This window comes from Petromyzon marinus, unplaced genomic scaffold (assembly GCF_048934315.1).
Source record: "Petromyzon marinus isolate PM22_M1 ecotype Great Lakes invasive population unplaced genomic scaffold, UKy_Petmar_22M1.pri1.0 PM_Scaffold_168, whole genome shotgun sequence".
NCBI lineage: Eukaryota > Metazoa > Chordata > Hyperoartia > Petromyzontiformes > Petromyzontidae > Petromyzon > Petromyzon marinus.
Window position 1 is genome coordinate 154,511 of NW_027423133.1, and position 20,667 is coordinate 175,177.

Genomic DNA, 20,667 nt, shown 5'->3' on the forward strand with positions numbered 1-20,667 from the left:
CACACACTGGTCATGGTGAGTCATCGTTGTCGGGGTGAGGGTTTGAGTTCCGCAGGGATAGCCTGCGGTTGAGTGTTCCAATTTTTATTCCCCTGTGTGTGTCCGTGTCACCTGTGTGTGTGTGTGTCTGTGTCACGTGTGTGTGTGTCACGTGTGTGTCTGTGTCACGTGTGTGTCTGTGTCACGTGTGTGTGTCTGTGTCACGTGTGTGTCTGTCGTGATCGTGTGCGAGTGTCTTCTGTCTGTATCCATGCGTGCATGTGCGTGCGTGTGTGCATAGCTTTGTATCTCTGTGCGATTATGTCTCTGCAGATGCATGCGCGTGTCCGTGCGATTGTGCGAGCGTGTCTGTATGTGTCTCTCTGCGTCTTGTCTGTCTGCATCGGTGTCTGTCTGTGTCTGCCTGTGTGTCTGTGTCTACCTGCCTCTGTCTGTCCGCGTCTGCCTATGTGTCTGTGTCTGCCTATGTGTGTGTGAGGCTCTGTCTGTGTCGCTCTACCTGTGTCTTGTGTGTCTGCCTGTGTGTCTCTCTTTCCGTGTGTGTGTGTGTCTATCTGCCTGTGTGTGTGTCTGCATGTGCGTGCGTGTGTGTCTATCTGCCTGTGTGTCTGTCTGCCTGTGCGTGCGTGCGTGTGTGTCTATCTGCCTGTGTGTCTATCTGCCTGTGCGTGCGTGCGTGTGTGTCTATCTGCCTGTGTGTCTATCTGCCTGTGCGTGCGTGCGTGTGTGTCTATCTGCCTGTGTGTCTGTCTGCCTGTGCGTGCGTGCGTGTGTGTCTATCTGCCTGTGTGTCTGTCTGCCTGTGCGTGCGTGCGTGTGTGTCTATCTGCCTGTGTGTCTATCTGCCTGTGCGTGCGTGCGTGTGTGTCTATCTGCCTGTGTGTCTGTCTGCCTGTGCGTGCGTGCGTGTGTGTCTGTCTGCCTGTGCGTGCGTCACTCTGCCTGGTGAGTGATTGATGGTGGGATGTGTCGGGGTGTGTGTGTGTGTGTGGATTTTTTTTCTATGATTTTAATTGCGTTGATTACACCCCTCACGACTGTGTGAGCTCCTCCGACCGTGCGATGGTCGATGGTGAGACGCGGGGGGGTCGGTGGTGGGGATCGTTTTGTAGCCACTTGTCCCAAGTTACCAGCCCCGCCAACCAAAACCCACGGACTCACCACTGCTGGATAACGGCCCTCCCCTCCTCCCCCCCCCCCCCCACAAAACCACCACCAACACCACCACCACCTCATCGACCCCTCTCCTCTGTGTGTCTTGGTGCAGTTTTCCTACGTGATCTTTCCGCTTGGGGGTATGAACGTCAGTGCGGTGGTGGTGGTGGTGGTGATGGTGGTGGTGATGGTGGTGGTGGTGGTGATGGTGGTGGTGGTGATGGTGGTGGTTGTGATGATGGTGGTGGTGATGGTGGTGATGATGGTTGTGGTGGTGGTGGTGATGGTGGTGATGGTGGTGGTGATGGTGGTGATGGTGGTGATGGTTGTGGTGGTGGTGGTGATGGTGGTGATGGTGGTGGTGGCGGTGGTGATGGTGGTGATGGTTGTGGTGGTGGTGGTGATGGTGATGGTGGTGATGGTGGTGATGGTGTTCTCAAATCCACGTGCTCCTCTCTCCGCCTTATCCGCCACCGCTGGTTCCGACCCGCCCTCTGGTTCCAGCTCACACGCGCACACAGACTCTCAGTCTGACCATACTTCACCATGCCAGTCAGTGCGGGCTAGGGGGCTGAGGGGGGAGCGGGCGTGGTGGAAATGCGAAAGCGATCCTTGTTTCAGTCCCGTCGTTCCACCACCAGGCCCCTTGGCAGTGAGTTTATCATTTCATCGGGGGGTGCCGTGGTGATTTCGGAGAGGTTATCTCCTTTGGAATCTGCGTCTCTCTCTCTCCACGTGGAGATGTTATCTCCCTCGCCTGGTTCGCAGGAGGTCGTGGGTTCGATCCCGGATCTCGACAGCTGCTGTATAATTTGGAATCTGTGTCTCTCTCTCTCTCCACGTGGAGATGTTATCTCCCTCGCCTGGTTCGCAGGAGGTCGTGGGTTCGATCCCGGATCTCGACAGCTGCTGTATAATTTGGAATCTGTGTCTCTCTCTCTCTCCACGTGGAGATGTTATCTCCCTCGCCTGGTTCGCAGGAGGTCGTGGGTTCGATCCCGGATCCTGATGCCTGCTGTATAATTTAGAATCTGTGTCTCTCTCTTTCCCCGTGGAGATGTTATCTCCCTCGCTTTGTACGCAGGGGGTCGTGGGTTCGATGCCGGATCCCGATGCCTGCTGTATAATTTAGAATCTGTGTATCTCTCTTTCCCCGTGGAGATGTTATCTCCCTCGCTTTGTACGCAGGGGGTCGTGGGTTCGATGCCGGATCCCGATGCCTGCTGTATAATTTAGAATCTGTGTCTCTCTCCACGTGGAGATGTTATCTCCCTCGCCTGGTTCGCAGGAGGTCGTGGGTTCGATCCCGGATCCTGATGCCTGCTGTATAATTTGGAATCTGCGTCTCTCTCTCTCCACGTGGAGATGTTATCTCCCTCGCCTGGTTCACAGGAGGTCGTGGGTTCGATCCCGGATCCTGATGCCTGCTGTATAATTTGGAATCTGCGTCTGCCATCGCCCCCGCCTCCATATTTAAAATCGACGTCACACACGTAGGGGGTACAGCTGATGGTGCATGTACCGGTCATCTCAAGTCAGACGACCCATGGCACCTGCTGGGTCTGTCCTGAGACCTGCACCTAGCCTGGCACAGTAGGGGGGGGGGTACAGCTGGTGGTACATGTACCAGTCATCTCAGTCAGACAATCCCATGGCACCTGTTGGGTCTGTCCTGAGACCTGCACCTAGCCTGGTACAGTAGGGGGGTGTACAGCTGGTGGTACATGTACCAGTCATCTCAGTCAGACGACCCATGGCACCTGCTGGGTCTGTCCTGAGACCTGCACCTAGCCTGGCACAGTAGGTGGGGTGTACAGCTGGTGGTGCATGTACCGGTCATCTCAGTCAGACGACCCATGGCACCTGCTGGGTCTGTCCTGAGACCTGCACCTAGCCTGGCACAGTAGGTGGGGTGTACAGCTGGTGGTGCATGTACCGGTCATCTCAGTCAGACGATCCCATGGCACCTGCTGGATCTGTCCTGAGACCTGCACCTAGCCTGGTACAGTAGGGGGGGTACAGCTGGTGGTACATGTACCGGTCATCTCAGTCGACATATGGCACCTGCTGGGTCTGTCCTGAGACCTGCACCTAGCCTGGTACAGTAGGGGGGGTGTACAGCTGGTGGTACATGTACCGGTCATCTCAGTCAGACAATCCCATGGCACCTGTTGGGTCTGTCCTGAGACCTGCACCTAGCCTGGTACAGTAGGGGGGGGTGTACAGCTGGTGGTGCATGTACCGGTCATCTCAGTCGACACATGGCACCTGTTGGGTCTGTCCTGAGACCTGCACCTAGCCTGGCACAGTAGGGGGGGGGTGTACAGCTGGTGGTACATGTACCGGTCATCTCAGTCAGACGACCCATGGCACCTGCTGGGTCTGTCCTGAGACCTGCACCTAGCCTGGCACAGTAAGGGGGTGTACAGCTGGTGGTGCATGTACCGGTCATCTCAGTCGACACATGGCACCTGCTGGGTCTGTCCCCGTGACCTGCACCTAGCCTGGCACAGCAGTACAACCCATAGCACCTGCTAGGTCTGTCGCCGATTCCTCCATGCCAGCCAGCGAGCCTTCGAAGCTTCACGTGGTAGCCTCATGAAAGTGGTGCACCTAGCCTGGCACAGGCGCCGCAAGTGACGTCACTGTCACTTGGTGGCTAATGGGCGTTGGTGGTGACCTTGGTGACTTGTGGGTTGGCTGGGGGTGGATCTCCTGTTGTGATACTGTTCATTTGGGTGGGGTGGAGGGTACAACTTGGGATATTGAGTGGTGGATCAGCTGTTCCTGGGAGGAGACATTTCGTGTGTGTCTGTGTGTGTGTCAGTGTGTGTGTGGTGGTGGTGGTGGCGGTGAGTAGGCGGGTGCCAGAGATTATAACTGAGAACCCCTACAACCACAAAGAACAACGGGTTAGGAGTGAGTGGGTGAGTGAGGTGAGTGGGTGGGTGAGGTGAGTGGGCGAGTGAGGGTGAGTGGGTGAGTGAGTGAGTGGGTGGGTGAGTGGGTGGGTGAGTGAGTGGGTGGGTGGGTGAGTGGGTGGGTGAGTGAGTGGGTCAGGTGAGTGAGGTGAGTGGGTGAGGTGAGTGGGTGACGTGAGCGAGTGAGGTGAGTGGGGTGGGTGAGTTGGTGAGTGAGGTGAGTGGGGTGGGTGAGTTGGTGAGGTGGGGTGAGGTGAGCGAGTGAGGTGAGTGGGGTGGGTGAGTTGGTGAGTGAGGTGAGGTGGGGTGAGGTGAGCGAGTGAGGTGAGTGGGGTGGGTGAGTTGGTGAGGTGGGGTGAGGTGAGCGAGTGAGGTGGTGGGCTTGTCTCTGTCTCGCTAACTCTTGTGTGGAGTAGTAAACGCGGCTGTATTCTGAAATGGGGGTTTTGCTGGCTGGCTGGGTGTCTGGGTGCCTGTGCTTAACGGTGATTGGCTCGGGGCAGCTTGTGAGTTTGGAAAGTAAATTTTTAAGGAGGGGGGCGGGCAGGCAGGGTATGAAGTGGGGAGGGGGGGCGAGGTGCCCCCCACTTCCTCCCCCCCCCACTAACGATAATTGTAGGGGGGGGGGTGTGAGGAGCGGGCTCGCTAAGACATTTGATGAGATTGGTTATGGGGGGCTGTTAACCGTGGTGGTGACTTGATGGTTTTGGGGGGGCTGTTTCTGTACTGATTGTGAGGGGGGGTAGGGAGGGAGTGGTGGATTAAGTAGGGGAGAGGGGGGGGGAGCTGTTAGTGGTGGTGACTTGATAGTTTTTTGGGGGGGGCTGTTTCTGTACTGATTGTGGGGGGGTGTTTGTGGGGGGTAGGGAGGGAGGGGGTAGGGAGGGAGGGAGGGGTGTATTAAGTGGGGGTGGGAGGCTGTTAACTGTGGTGGTGACTCGGTTGATAGTTTTTTTGGGGGGGGCTGTTCTTGTACTGACTGAGCAAGGGGTGTGTGTGTGGGGGGGGGGGTCTCAGTGATACATTTTGTGTGTGGGGGGGGGGGCGGGTGGCAGGGTTTGGTTGGGTGACCGTGGGGGGTATGGGAAAAAAATGCTTAACCGGTAGCCATCTTCCTAAGGGAAGTAACGTGTGTTCGTGGTGGGGGAGGGGGCGTGGTCCTAGCGGTCAACGTCACTTCCTGCCGACAATGTCGCCGCCCCCTCGGCCAATGACGTAGGGCGCGCCTTGCCAAGATGGTCGCTGTCTCCCACCCCCTTATAAAGATGGTCGCCGCCTCCCACCCCTTAGAAAGATGGCCGCCGCCGCCCTTCGTGCTACGTGCGGTCGCGTTACTCCTCCCCCCTTATGTTTAGTTGTCATTACACAAAAATAAATAAACTTTCTAAAAACTCCACACCGCCAGTGTCGTGGTGGCTCGCTGAGTGAGTGTGTGTGAGTTAGTGAGTGAGTGTGAGTTAGTGACTGAGTGAGTGTGTGAATTAGTGACTGAGTGAGTGTGTGAGTGAGAGTGAGTGAGTGTGAGAGTGAGTGAGTGTGAGTTAGTGACTGGGTGAGTGTGAGTTAGTGACTGAGTGAGTGTGAGTTAGTGACTGAGTGTGTGAGTGAGAGCGAGTGTGAGTGAGTGTGAGTGAGTGTGAGTTAGTGACTGGGTGAGTGTGAGTTAGTGACTGAGTGTGTGAGTGAGAGCGAGTGTGAGTGAGTGTGAGTGAGTGTGAGTTAGTGACTGGGTGAGTGTGAGTTAGTGACTGAGTGAGTGTGAGTTAGTGACTGGGTGAGTGTGAGTTAGTGACTGGGTGAGTGTGAGTTAGTGACTGAGTGTGTGAGTGTGAGTTAGTGACTGAGTGTGTGAGTGAGAGCGAGTGTGAGTTAGTGACTGGGTGAGTGTGAGTTAGTGACTGAGTGTGTGAGTTAGTGACTGAGTGTGTGAGTGAGTGAGAGTGAGTGCGTGTGAGTTAGTGACTGAGTGTGAGTTAGTGTGAGTTAGTGACTGAGTGTGAGTTAGTGACTGAGTGTGAGTTAGTGACTGTGAGTTAGTGACTGAGTTAGTGACTGAGTGAGTGTGAGTTAGTGACTGAGTGAGTGTGAGAGTGACTGAGTGTGTGAGTGAGTGAGAGTGATTGAGTGTGAGTTAGTGACTGAGTGTGAGTTAGTGACTGAGTGAGTTAGTGAGTGAGTGTGAGTTAGTGACTGAGTGTGTGTGAGTGTGTGACTGAGTGTGAGTGAGTGTGTGAGTCAGTGAGTGAGTTAGTGACTGAGTGTGTGAGTTAGTGAGTGTGTGAGTTAGTGTGTGAGTCAGTGAGAGTGAGTGTGTGAGTGAGTCAGTGACTGAGTGTAAGTGACAGTGAGTGAGTGTGAGTTAGTGACTGAGTGTGAGTGACTGTGTGACTGTGAGTGACTGTGAGTGACTTAGTGTGTGAGTCAGAGTAAGTGAGTGACTTGAGTGTGCGTGTGTGACTGAGTGTGAGTAAGTGACTGAGTGTGAGTGAGTGTGAGTGAGTGACTGAGTGTATGTGAGTGTGAATGAGTGGGCTGGTCTCATCCACAAAACAAACGCTGCCTTTGAGAAAGACGCCCAACGCAGAACTCCCCCACCATGCCCTGTTATCTCCCACCATGCCCTGTCATCTCCACCATGCCCTGTTATCTCCCACCATGCCCTGTTATCTCCCACCATACCCTGTTATCTCCACCATGCCCTGTTATCTCCCACCATACCCTGTTATCTCCCACCATGCCCTGTTATCTCCACCATGCCCTGTTATCTCCCACCATGCCCTGTCACCTCCCACCATGCCCTGTTATCTCCACCATGCCCTGTTATCTCCCACCACGCCCTGTTATCTCCCACCATGCCCTGTTATCTCCCACCATGCCCTGTCACCTCCCACCATGCCCTGTTATCTCCCACCATGCCCTGTTATCTCCCACCATGCCCTGTTATCTCCCACCATGCCCTGTTATCTCCCACCATGCCCTGTTATCTCCCACCATGCCCTGTCACCTCCCACCATGCCCTGTTATCTCCCACCATGCCCTGTTATCTCCCACCATGCCCTGTTATCTCCACCATGCCCTGTTATCTCCCACCACGCCGTTATCTCCCACCATGCCCTGTTATCTCCCACCATGCCCTGTCACCTCCCACCATGCCCTGTTATCTCCCACCATGCCCTGTTATCTCCCACCATGCCCTGTTATCTCCCACCATACCCTGTTATCTCCCACCATGCCCTGTCATCTCCCACCATGCCCTGTTATCTCCCACCATGCCCTGTCACCTCCCACCATGCCCTGTTAACTCCCACCATGCCCTCTTATCTCCCACCATGCCCTGTTATCTCCCACCATGCCCTGTCATCTCCCACCATGCCCTGTTATCTCCCACCATACCCTGTTATCTCCCACCATACCCTGTTATCTCCCACCATGCCCTGTTATCTCCCACCATACCCTGTTATCTCCCACCATACCCTGTTATCTCCCACCATGCCCTGTTATCTCCCACCATGCCCTGTTATCTCCCACCATACCCTGTTATCTCCCACCATACCCTGTTATCATTATCTCCCACCATGCCCTGTCACCTCCCACCATGCCCTGTTATCTGCAGCGGGACGACAAAGATGATGGTGGCGCTCCCCGATTCACCCTCTGGGGGGTGGAGGATCATCGCGCTGAAGAAACGAAACTTTGATTTTGCGCGTGGTGCTGAGCTTGCCGCTACGCTAGCCTCGAGCAGACGTGAAGGGACGTCACGACGTTGTTCATGCGAGGGCCCGGTGGTGACTTTACCGAAAGAACCAAGAATGTGTTTTACTTGTTATTATTTTATTGTTTCCCTTCTACGTGGTGGTGACTTTACCGAAAGAACCAAGAATGTGTTTTACTCGTTATTATTTTATTGTTTCCCTTCTACGTGGTGGTGACTTTACCGAAAGAACCAAGAATGTGTTTTACTCGTTATTATTTTATTGTTTCCCTTCTACGTGGTGACTTTACCGAAAGAACCAAGAATGTGTTTTACTCGTTATTATTTTATTGTTTCCCTTCTACGTGGTGACTTTACCGAAAGAACCAAGAATGTGTTTTACTCGTTATTATTTTATTGTTTCCCTTCTACGTGGTGACTTTACCGAAAGAACCAAGAATGTGTTTTACTTGTTATTATTTTAATGTTTCCCTTCTACGTGGTGACTTTACCAAAAGAACCAAGAATGTGTTTTACTCGTTATTATTTTATTGTTTCCCTTCTACGTGGTGACTTTACCGAAAGAACCAAGAATGTGTTTTACTCGTTATTATTTTATTGTTTCCCTTCTACGTGGTGACTTTACCGAAAGAACCAAGCATAATATTGTTTCTGCAGCTTGTTCGGACGGAGCTCCAGCCATGCTGGGACGAGGCTCTGGTTTTGGAGCGCTGGTGAAATCCGATGCACCACACGCACCACCGTTACGCACTGCGTTATGCACAGGTAATGCGTTATGCACAGGTAATGCGTTGGCAACAGGAACACTGCCTCCACAACTGGCAGAAGTATGAAAAATTGCAGTTTGAATGCGTGAACTACGTGCGAGAGACAGTGCTATGAAGCACCGCATCTTCAGAGATCATGGCCTCTGATTTCGAGGTACCTCTGTACCATTCTAACGTTCGCTGGCTATCCCCCCGTGGGGAAAGGTGGCGAATCGCGTCCTTCTGCCACGCGTGCGGAATCAAACCCTGTTTGTTTTTTTTTGTTTTGCGGGAGTACCAACATCACCCTTATCGTGTTTTTTTTTTCCGGCAAAAGTCCCGGTGGGTAGACTAACATTTAAACTATTAAAATAGAAACGCGAATCCGTGCGGTGACGAAAGCTTCAAATCTTCGAGGCGGCCAAACACTTGCCACGCAGGATTGCTTCGAGTGCTCCGAGTTCAGCGACATCTTGGCGAACGTGGCGCGGGATTTTCGATGCCCTCTCAGTCGTCCCAATCGGCCGGCGGATGCAGGAGGATGGCGGCGGGGGCTCGAAGACGAATTAAAAACCTGAAGGCGTTTATTTTTATTTTTCTTTCTCTTTAAAAAAAAACAAACACGGCAAAAAAAACAACAACCCGCTAACCTTTACGGCGAGCGACGGGCAGAGAATGTGAACTCGGTAAACTTTTCAGCGCCCGTGCCCCCCGTGCCCCGCCGGACGACCGTGCTAAGCGAGATCGAAGGGCGTGCCTGGAATCGGGGAACATTTCCGCTACCTGGGGGGATGGAGGAGCCCCAAGCAGGCAATTCGCCACGCGCTCGGACGGGCCCGGCAAAGCCTCTTCTGGATTCGGAAAAGCGTTCGTGACCGCGAGGATCCACGCTCTTTGGTTCCATTCGGTGAAAAAAAAATACGACAACAACAACGACGACAAATCACGACGTTTCGGCCAACAACACAAGCGGCCCTCATCAGGCGAAGGTGACTGGACTGCCTCGAGGACAGCGCCGGAGCGAAACGCGGAGCCAAAGCTCAGACCGCGGCCTTTTAAGCCCGTGCGAGAGTGTTTAAGGTGCCCTGATAAAGGAATCGGCGTGGACATTCGCATTTTAACAGGCGGACTTGGCACGATGGAAGGTGGGCGAGGGGGCACGGCAGAGTCCACGTGCTGGTGGTGTGAAAAAAAAATGGGATTTAAAGAAGCTGCAAAAGTTTGGGGTACCACTACTTGAAAAAAGAGACTTGTACCCATTGAAAAATCAGTTTCGTACACGAGACCTCCTTTGCCAGTAACAAGATATAGGAATAGGTTTTTACCTTCTTTTAACTGGCACAAAAGACTGACACCTTTTATTCAAGGCATCGTGTTTGCAATAACCACAACACAAGCAGTCTTTTTTGTTTGCATTTTGACTGCTTGTGTTGTGGTTATTGCAGACACGATGCCTTGAATAAAGGTGTCAGTTTTTTTGTGTGCCAGTTTAAAAGGGTAAAAACCTATTCCTATATCTTGTTACTGGCAAAGGAGGTCTCATAATGTAAATACTCTGATGGTGCGCTGTTTTTGAGTTGTACGCCTTTTGGCGTCTTCTGGTCCAACACCAGTGGAGACTAAAGGGCTCTAAGAAAATCCGTCTCGGGTGTGGACCAATCAAATTCAAGGACAGTGCCAATATTATTATCAGAGTTGTCTCTTTTTTGTTTGCATTTTGACTGCTTGTGTTGTGGTTATTGCAGACATGATGTCTTCTTGAATAAAGGTGTCAGTTTTTTTGTGTGCCAGTTTAAAAGGGTAAAACCTATTCCTATATCTTGTTTACTGGCAAAGGAGGTCTCATAATGTAAATGTTCACCCAGAGCCCCTCAATACTCTGATAGTGCGCTGTTTTTGAGTTGTACGCCTTTTGGCGTCTTCTGGTCCAACACCAGCGGAGAGACTAAAGGGCTCTAAGAAAAGCCGTCTCGGGTGTGGACCAATCAAATTCAAGGACAGTGCCAATAATATTATTATCAGAGTTGTCTCTTTTTTGTTTGCATTTTGACTGCTTGTGTTGTGGTTATTGCAGACATGATGCCTTCTTGAATAAAGGTGTCAGTTTTTGTGCCGGTTAAAAAGGGTAAAAACCTACTCCTAAATTAGTTTCATGTTTGGTTCGATTTGGAACATCTTGGATGGGCGTGAGACGGCCGTTCACGTTGAGTGTTCATCGTCAACGATGACCACCTCGAGGAAGTCATTGAGCTCCGGCGGAGCCAGCTTCAACAGCGACTCTTCAGTACGACAACGCTCCAAGCTCTTTCGGTAGAGTCGCGTTGAAGGGAAACAATAAAATATATATATAAAACAAAAATTACCTTGCCGTTGGTTTTTCACACCTGATGACGACCGTTGGCGTCGCGGTCGAAACGTCGTGGGAAATTTTTTGTTATTATCATTGTCTTACGTATGTTCCCATCGTTTAATCGCTTCCCTTCAACGCGAGGCGACTTTACCGAAGGCGCCGAGAAGGTGAATTTCCGCAGCCGCGAAAGCTTTCAAATCGAAGAAAAATGTCAACTCTCTCCGGCGATTTTTGGCGTCACCAAAATCGCACCGTGCGTACGCTCCGATCAGCTGCGGAGAGTAGCCCCGCGAGACACTCCCGCCATTCCTTGCAACGGATCTCTGCGAGCGATCTTTTCCGCGGATGGGTAGACGCTAAAACGAAGGAAATGGAACGGGCTTTGTTGCGATAATTATCCAAGGGTGGCACTCGCAAACGTGAGGCTGGGCATTTCTGAACTTGCACCTGCGTAGTGGGTTCCAGGACACGGAGACGGCAGAGTAGAAGCAGCACTATTTATTTAAACCTTAACAAGGGTTACACTAGAAGGGGTAGCGGCCCCTCCACCCGTAGAACTCAGGAACACACCACCCCAGGCTCTCTCTAAAGCCTAAGCTCTAGGCTCCCAGTTCCTCCTCCTGCTAGGGCTCTAAGGGAGGCTATCAGATCATCCGACCCTGGTTAGGCACAGATCTCGGCACCCCGCCGACCGGACCGGCCCTCAGAAGGCCTCTGGCTCTGGGGCTCTGGGGCCGCACCGCCGGCTTGCTGTGCCGGCCCTGAAAAGGGCCAGCCCGTCACAGGAGTCCCAGGGTCTCGCCTAGCCGGCCTTCCTTCTTCACTGGTTGCTTCAGCCTCGGGCCCCAACGCTCTGCCCCCCGAGCTGCCTGGCTCCCCGCACTTTATGCCCACTGGAGCCTTAGCGGACGTTGTTGTAGCCACCAAGGTGTGGGTGAACCACACCTTCCCGTGCCATGTGTTTACTCCCCATAGCACCCCTACACCTGGGAGGCAACAGCAAAAGGTCTGTGTTGATTCGCGGTAAGTGTTCATTGAGCTTGCAGTGGTTTTGTCCGCGCGTGAAATTCACGTTTTGCTGGTTTTGTTCTTTGAGCACGGTGATTCTGTGCGCAACTGATGCATTGGTTCGTCTTGTGCACTGATATATACGTAAATACATAGCTATATATATAGCTATGTTTTGAAAGAAATAATATTTCGAAGGTTTCGGTGAATGCACTGATAAAGCTTGCAGGGTTCAGGACCTCCAATAAGGTTAAGAACCACTGGTGTAGTGTATAGTGTAGTGTATAGTAGTATGTAGTAGTGTAGTGTATAGTGTGTAGTATATAGTATAGTGTATAGTAGTGTAGTGTATAGTAGTATGTAGTAGTGTCGTGTATAGTATAGTGTGTAGTAGTGTCGTGTATAGTATAGTGTGTAGTAGTGTAGTGTATAGTATATTGTGTAGTAGTGTAGTATATTGTATAGTGTAGTGTATAGTAGTATGTAGTAGTGTAGTGTATAGTATAGTGTGTAGTAGTGTAGTATATTGTATAGTGTAGTGTATAGTAGTGTAGTATGTAATGTAGTATGTAGTGTATAGTAGTATGTAGTAGTGTAGTATGTAGTATATTGTATAGTGTAGTGTATATTCGTATGTAGTAGTGTTGTATGTAGTATATTGTATAGTGTAGTGTATAGTAGTGTAGTATGTAATGTAGTATGTAGTGTATAGTAGTGTAGTGTATAGTAGTATGTAGTGTAGTAGTGTAGTGTATATAGTGTAGTATGTAGTGTAGAGTGTAGTATAGTGTAGTATGTTGTGTATAGTAGTAGTATATATAGTATAGTATATATATAGTGTATTATGAGCAGTGTAGTAGTAGTGTCTAGGTGCTATTTTTTCTGCTAACATCATCACTAGAATGTAGTAGTATAGTAGTATATAGTAGTAGTGTATAGTAGTGTAGGATGTAGTAGTGTAATGTATAATAGTGTAGTATGTAGCGTAGAGTGTAGTAGTATAGTGTAGTACGTAGTGTATAGTATAGTAGAGGCACCTATAGCATAGTATATATAGTGTATTATGAGTATTGTGTAGTAGTAGTGTCTAGGTGCTACTTTTGCTGCTAACATTATCACTAGAATGTAGTATATTCTTTGGTTCTTTCGGTAAAGTCACGTAGAATGAAAATAAAATAATAAAATAACAATACAATTCTCACGACGTTTCGGCCACAACACAAGTGGCCTTCTTCAGGTGAAAGGAACAAGCCTGTCGGGACGACAGAGCTACAGTGAACGCTGCTAAGATAGGCAGCGTCTTCTAAGCTGGTTGAGAGAAGTGAGGCTCCTTGACAAAGGGGTTTACATATCAAACGGGAGAATTTAGCATTGAAACAGCTGAGGGATTAGCTGGTGACTGGTCACAGAAATAGCTATGTTAAAGTCAAAGCCTACACATCCACAGAGGCACCTGGTACAAATCAAACAGGATAATTTAGCATTGAAACAACTGAGGGATTAGCTTGTGACTGGTCACAGAAATAGCTATGTTAAAGTCAAAGCCTACACATCCACAGAGGCACCTGGTACAAATCAAACGGGATAATTTAGCATTTAAACAACTGAGGGATTAGCTTGTGACTGGTCAAAGAAATAGCTATGTTAAAGTCAAAGCCTAGACATCCACAGAGGCACCTGGTACAAATCAAACAGGAGAATTTAGCATTGAAACAACTGAGGGATTAGCTTGTGACTGGTCACAGAAATAGCTCTGTTAAAGTCAAAGCCTACACATCCACAGAGGCACCTGGTACAAATCAAACGGGAGAATTTAGCATTGAAACAGGTGAGTGATTAGCTTGTGACTGGTCACAGAAATAGCTATGTTAAAGTCAAAGCCTACACATCCACAGAGGCACCTGGTACAAATCAAACAGGAGAATTTAGCATTGAAACAACTGAGGGATTAGCTTGTGACTGGTCACAGAAATGGCTATGTTAAAGTCAAAGCCTACACATCCACAGAGGCACCTGGTACAAATCAAACGGGAGAATTTAGCATTGAAACAGCTGAGGGATTAGCTTGTGACTGGTCACAGAAATAGCTATGTTAAAGTCAAAGCCTACACATCCACAGAGGCACCTGGTACAAATCAAACGGGAGAATTTAGCATTGAAACAGCTGAGTGATTAGCTTGTGACTGGTCACAGACATAGCTATGTTAAAGTCAAAGCCTACACATCCACAGAGGCACCTGGTACAAATCAAACAGGATAATTTAGCATTGAAACAACTGAGGGATTAGCTTGTGACTGGTCACAGAAATAGCTATGTTAAAGTCAAAGCCTACACATCCACAGAGGCACCTGGTACAAATCAAACGGGATTATTTAGCATTGAAACAACTGAGGGATTAGCTTGTGACTGGTCAAAGAAATAGCTATGTTAAAGTCAAAGCCTAGACATCCACAGAGGTACCTGGTACAAATCAAACAGGAGAATTTAGCATTGAAATAGCTGAGGGATTAGCTTGTGACTGGTCACAGAAATAGCTCTGTTAAAGTCAAAGCCTACACATCCACAGAGGCACCTAGTACAAATCAAACGGGAGAATTTAGCATTGAAATAGCTGAGTGATTAGCTTGTGACTGGTCAAAGAAATAGCTCTGTTAAAGTCAAAGCCTACACATCCACAGAGGCACCTGGTACAAATCAAACGGGAGAATTTAGCATTGAAACAGCTGAGTGATTAGCTTGTGACTGGTCAAAGAAATAGCTATGTTAAAGTCAAAGCCTACACATCCACAGAGGCACCTGGTACAAATCAAACGGGAGAATTTAGCATTGAAACAACTTAGGGATTAGCTTGTGACTGGTCACAGAAATAGCTGTGTTAAAGTCAAAGCCTACACATCCACAGAGGCACCTGGTACAAATCAAACAGGAGAATTTAGCATTGAAACAGCTGAGGGATTAGCTTGTGACTGGTCAAAGAAATAGCTCTGTTAAAGTCAAAGCCTACACATCCACAGAAGCACCTGGTACAAATCAAACGGGAGAATTTAGCATTGAGACAACTGAGGGATTAGCTTGTGACTGGTCACAGAAATAGCTATGTTAAAGTCAAAGCCTACACATCCACAGAGGCACCTAGTACAAATCAAACAGGAGAATTTAGCATTGAAATAGCTGAGTGATTAGCTTGTGACTGGTCACAGAAATAGCTATGTTAAAGTCAAAGCCTACACATCCACAGAGGCACCTGGTACTAATCAAACGGGAGAATTTAGCATTGAAACAACTGAGGGATTAGCTTGTGACTGGTCACAGAAATAGCTATGTTAAAGTCAAAGCCTACACATCCACAGAGGCACCTGGTACAAATCAAACGGGAGAATTTAGCATTGAAACAGCTGAGGGATTATCTGGTGACTGGTCACAGAAATAGCTATGTTAAAGTCAAAGCCTACACATCCACAGAGGCACCTGGTACAAATCAAACGGGATAATTTAGCATTGAAACAGCTGAGTGATTAGTTTGTGACTGGTCAAAGAAATAGCTATGTTAAAGTCAAAGCCTACACATCCACAGAGGCACCTGGTACAAATCAAATGGGAGAATTTAGCATTGAAACAACTCAGGGATTAGCTTGTGACTGGTCAAAGAAATAGCTATGTTAAATTCAAAGCCTACACATCCACAGAGGCACCTGGTACAAATCAAACAGGAGAATTTAGCATTGAAACAACTGAGGGATTAGCTTGTGACTGGTCACAGAAATAGCTATGTTAAAGTCAAAGCCTACACATCCACAGAGGCACCTGGTACAAATCAAACGGGAGAATTTAGCATTGAAACAGCTGAGTGATTAGCTTGTGACTGGTCACAGAAATAGCTGTGTTAAAGTCAAAGCCTACACATCCACAGAGGCACCTAGTACAAATCAAACGGGAGAATTTAGCATTGAAATAGCTGAGTGATTAGCTTGTGACTGGTCACAGAAATAGCTATGTTAAAGTCAAAGCCTACACATCCACAGAGGCACCTGGTACAAATCAAACACGAGAATTTAGCATTGAAACAGCTGAGGGATTAGCTTGTGACTGGTCACAGAAATAGCTCTGTTAAAGTCAAAGCCTACACATCCACAGAGGCACCTGGTACAAATCAAACGGGATAATTTAGCATTGAAACAGCTGAGTGATTAGTTTGTGACTGGTCAAATAAATAGCTATGTTAAAGTCAAAGCCTACACATCCACAGAGGCACCTGGTACAAATCAAACGGGAGAATTTAGCATTGAAACAGCTGAGTGATTAGCTTGTGACTGGTCACAGAAATAGCTGTGTTAAAGTCAAAGCCTACACATCCACAGAGGCACCTGGTACAAATCAAACAGGAGAATTTAGCATTGAAACAGCTGAGGGATTAGCTTGTGACTGGTCAAAGAAATAGCTCTGTTAAAGTCAAAGCCTACACATCCACAGAAGCACCTGGTACAAATCAAACGGGAGAATTTAGCATTGAGACAACTGAGGGATTAGCTTGTGACTGGTCACAGAAATAGCTATGTTAAAGTCAAAGCCTACACATCCACAGAGGCACCTAGTACAAATCAAACAGGAGAATTTAGCATTGAAATAGCTGAGTGATTAGCTTGTGACTGGTCACAGAAATAGCTATGTTAAAGTCAAAGCCTACACATCCACAGAGGCACCTGGTACTAATCAAACGGGAGAATTTAGCATTGAAACAACTGAGGGATTAGCTTGTGACTGGTCACAGAAATAGCTATGTTAAAGTCAAAGCCTACACATCCACAGAGGCACCTGGTACAAATCAAACGGGAGAATTTAGCATTGAAACAGCTGAGGGATTATCTGGTGACTGGTCACAGAAATAGCTATGTTAAAGTCAAAGCCTACACATCCACAGAGGCACCTGGTACAAATCAAACGGGATAATTTAGCATTGAAACAGCTGAGTGATTAGTTTGTGACTGGTCAAAGAAATAGCTATGTTAAAGTCAAAGCCTACACATCCACAGAGGCACCTGGTACAAATCAAACGGGAGAATTTAGCATTGAAACAACTCAGGGATTAGCTTGTGACTGGTCAAAGAAATAGCTATGTTAAATTCAAAGCCTACACATCCACAGAGGCACCTGGTACAAATCAAACAGGAGAATTTAGCATTGAAACAACTGAGGGATTAGCTTGTGATTGGTCACAGAAATAGCTATGTTAAAGTCAAAGCCTACACATCCACAGAGGCACCTGGTACAAATCAAACGGGAGAATTTAGCATTGAAACAGCTGAGTGATTAGCTTGTGACTGGTCACAGAAATAGCTGTGTTAAAGTCAAAGCCTACACATCCACAGAGGCACCTAGTACAAATCAAACGGGAGAATTTAGCATTGAAATAGCTGAGTGATTAGCTTGTGACTGGTCACAGAAATAGCTATGTTAAAGTCAAAGCCTACACATCCACAGAGGCACCTGGTACAAATCAAACACGAGAATTTAGCATTGAAACAGCTGAGGGATTAGCTTGTGACTGGTCACAGAAATAGCTCTGTTAAAGTCAAAGCCTACACATCCACAGAGGCCCCTGGTACAAATCAAACGGGATAATTTAGCATTGAAACAGCTGAGTGATTAGTTTGTGACTGGTCAAATAAATAGCTATGTTAAAGTCAAAGCCTACACATCCACAGAGGCACCTGGTACAAATCAAACGGGAGAATTTAGCATTGAAACAGCTGAGTGATTAGCTTGTGACTGGTCACAGAAATAGCTGTGTTAAAGTCAAAGCCTACACATCCACAGAGGCACCTGGTACAAATCAAACGGGAGAATTTAGCATTGAAATAGCTGAGTGATTAGCTTGTGACTGGTCACAGAAATAGCCGTGTTAAAGTCAAAGCCTACACATCCACAGAGGCACCTCGTACATGGACGCCAAAGGGGACTGCAACAACTCAACTATCATACAGTAAACCGATGTGAAAAAAAACCTCAGTCTAAATTACATCAATATAATAAATGTACTCAATATATTCTTCAATAAGCAGAGCTATTAACAGCAACTGGGTATACACTACACTATATAGTGAATACCATATAGTAAACCGATTTTAAAAAAACTAAAATATAAACTACCTCAATGTTATCAATAAATCTTCTTTGGTTCTTGAAATAACTGAGTGATTAGCTTGTGACTGGTCACAGAAATGGCTATGTTGAAGTCAAGGCCTACACATCTGAACTATTCACAGTAACTGGGTATACACTACAATATATAATGAATTACTATATAGTGAACCAATTAAAAAAGCAAAAATATAAATTACCTCAATGTTATCAATAAACTCTATATATTCTCCAATCAGCTAAGCTACCAACAATAAGTCGTTATATATCACAATGCTATATGGCGAAAAAAATGGGTGGATTCTTACCCTCAACTTCAGCACCACGGACAGCTACGAGCCCCGTTCAGACGGACGAGTTCATCCATGGTCGGAACGGAGGAGGGAGGAGAGAGACAGCTGTGGATGCGCTGTTACACTCCACGTTGTAAAACCATACCATTAACCGTGGTGTGAGAGGTATTAAGAGTCAATGCCAGCGAAAGAGCTGCGGTCTGAAGGTTTTATATTCTTAGTTTTTTCGGTAAAGTCACCACGTTGAAGAGAAACAACAAAATAATAAAATATATATAAAACAATAAAAAAAATTATCACGACGTTTCGACCATAACTCAAACGGTCATCTTCAGGTGTGTTGGTTTGCATAAATTAATTTTTAAACGGCGCATTTATTTATTTATAAAAAACCGTTGGCGCCACGCGCAGCGATTTGGCAGTTTACCCAGGACTAGTCCATCTATATTTTGAAAAGAGGAGGGGGGAGACGAAATTTTTTATAATGTATGCTGTCTGAAAGCCACTGTAAGCGTGAACAATTGTTATATATATTTTATTATTTTGTTGTTTCTCTTCAACGTGACTTTACCGAAAAAACTAAGAATATGAATTACTGCAGTCACGAAAGCTTTAAATCAAAAGTCATCACTTTTGTCAAGGCGCTTTGTTTCTTCTCACACAGCTTAAAGGTCGTGATCTGAGCGTGGCTTTTTCACTCCAGCGCTGTCCTCCAGACAGTCTCGTCCCCTTCACCTCATGGAAGGCCGCTTGTGTTGTGGCCGAAACGTCGTGAGAATATTATTGTGTTATTTTATTTTATCAATTTATTATTTTATTCTCATTCTACGTGGTGGTGGTGACTTTACCGAAAGAACCAAAGAAGATGAATCCTTGCAGTCACGAAAGCTTTAAATCGAAAGTTATCAATAAACTCTATATATTCTTAGTTTTTTCAAAATATATATATTTTGTTATTTTGTTGTTTCTCTTCAACGTAACTTTACCGAAAAAACTAAGAATATGAATTACTGCAGTCACGAAAGCTTTAAATCAAAACTCTATATAGTCTCCAATAAATGTACTCTATTCTCCAATAAATGTACTCAATATATTCTTCAATAAGCAGAGCTATTAACAGCAACTGGGTATACACTACACTATCTAATGAATACCACATAGTAAACAGATAAAACAACTAAAATATAAACCACCTCAATGTTATCAATAAACTCTATATATTCTCCAATAAATGTACTCTATATATTCTTCAATAAGCAGAGCTATTAAGAGCAAACTGGGTATACACTACACTATCTAATGAATACCACATAGTAAACAGATAAAACTACTAAAATATAAACCACCTCAATGTTATCAATAAACTCTATATATTCTCCAATAAATGTATTCTATATATTCTTCAATAAGCAGAGCTATTAACAGCAACTGGGTATACACTACACTATCTAATGAATACCACATAGTAAACAGATTAAAAAACTAAAATATAAACCAACTCAATGTTATCAATAAACTCTATATATTCTCCAATAAATGTACTCTATTCTCCAATAAATGTACTCAATATATTCTTCAAAAAGCAGAGCTATTAACAGCAACTGGGTATACACTACACTATCTAATGAATACCACATAGTAAACAGATAAAACAAACTAAAATATAAACTACCTCAATGTCATCAATAAACTCTATATATTCTCCAATAAATGTACTCTATATATTCTTCAATAAGCAGAGCTATTAAGAGCAAACTGGGTATACACTACACTATCTAATGAATACCACATAGTAAACATATTAAAAAAACTAAAATATAAACCACCTCAATGTTATCAATAAACTCTATATATTCTCCAATCAGCTGAGCTACCAACAATAAGTCGTTATATATCACGATGCTATATGGCAACGAAAAAAATGGGTGGATTCTTAACCCTCCACATTTTTTATTGTTTCCCTTTCAACGTGACTTTACCGAAAGAGCTAAGAATATGAATTACAGTAATTCATAAGGTTCATGAGATGTTCTAAATCCAACGAAAACATTAAACTAATTTTCAATGGTACAGTATATATATTTTTTGCAAGTAGTAGTGATACCCCAAAACTTTCGTGTGCATGTGCACCCGAATGTTCACCCTCTCTACATCTCTCATCATGCTAAGTCCGCCAATTAAATAGCTAATTTTTTTTTTTAAACGCTTATTCCTTTAGTTAAGGCACCTTAATCCCTCCTCACACAGCTTAAAGGCCGCGGTCTGAGCGGCCTTTAAGTGTTTCACTTCAGCGCAGTCTTCGAGACAGCGCTGGTCCCTTCACCTGGCGAAGGGCCGAAACGT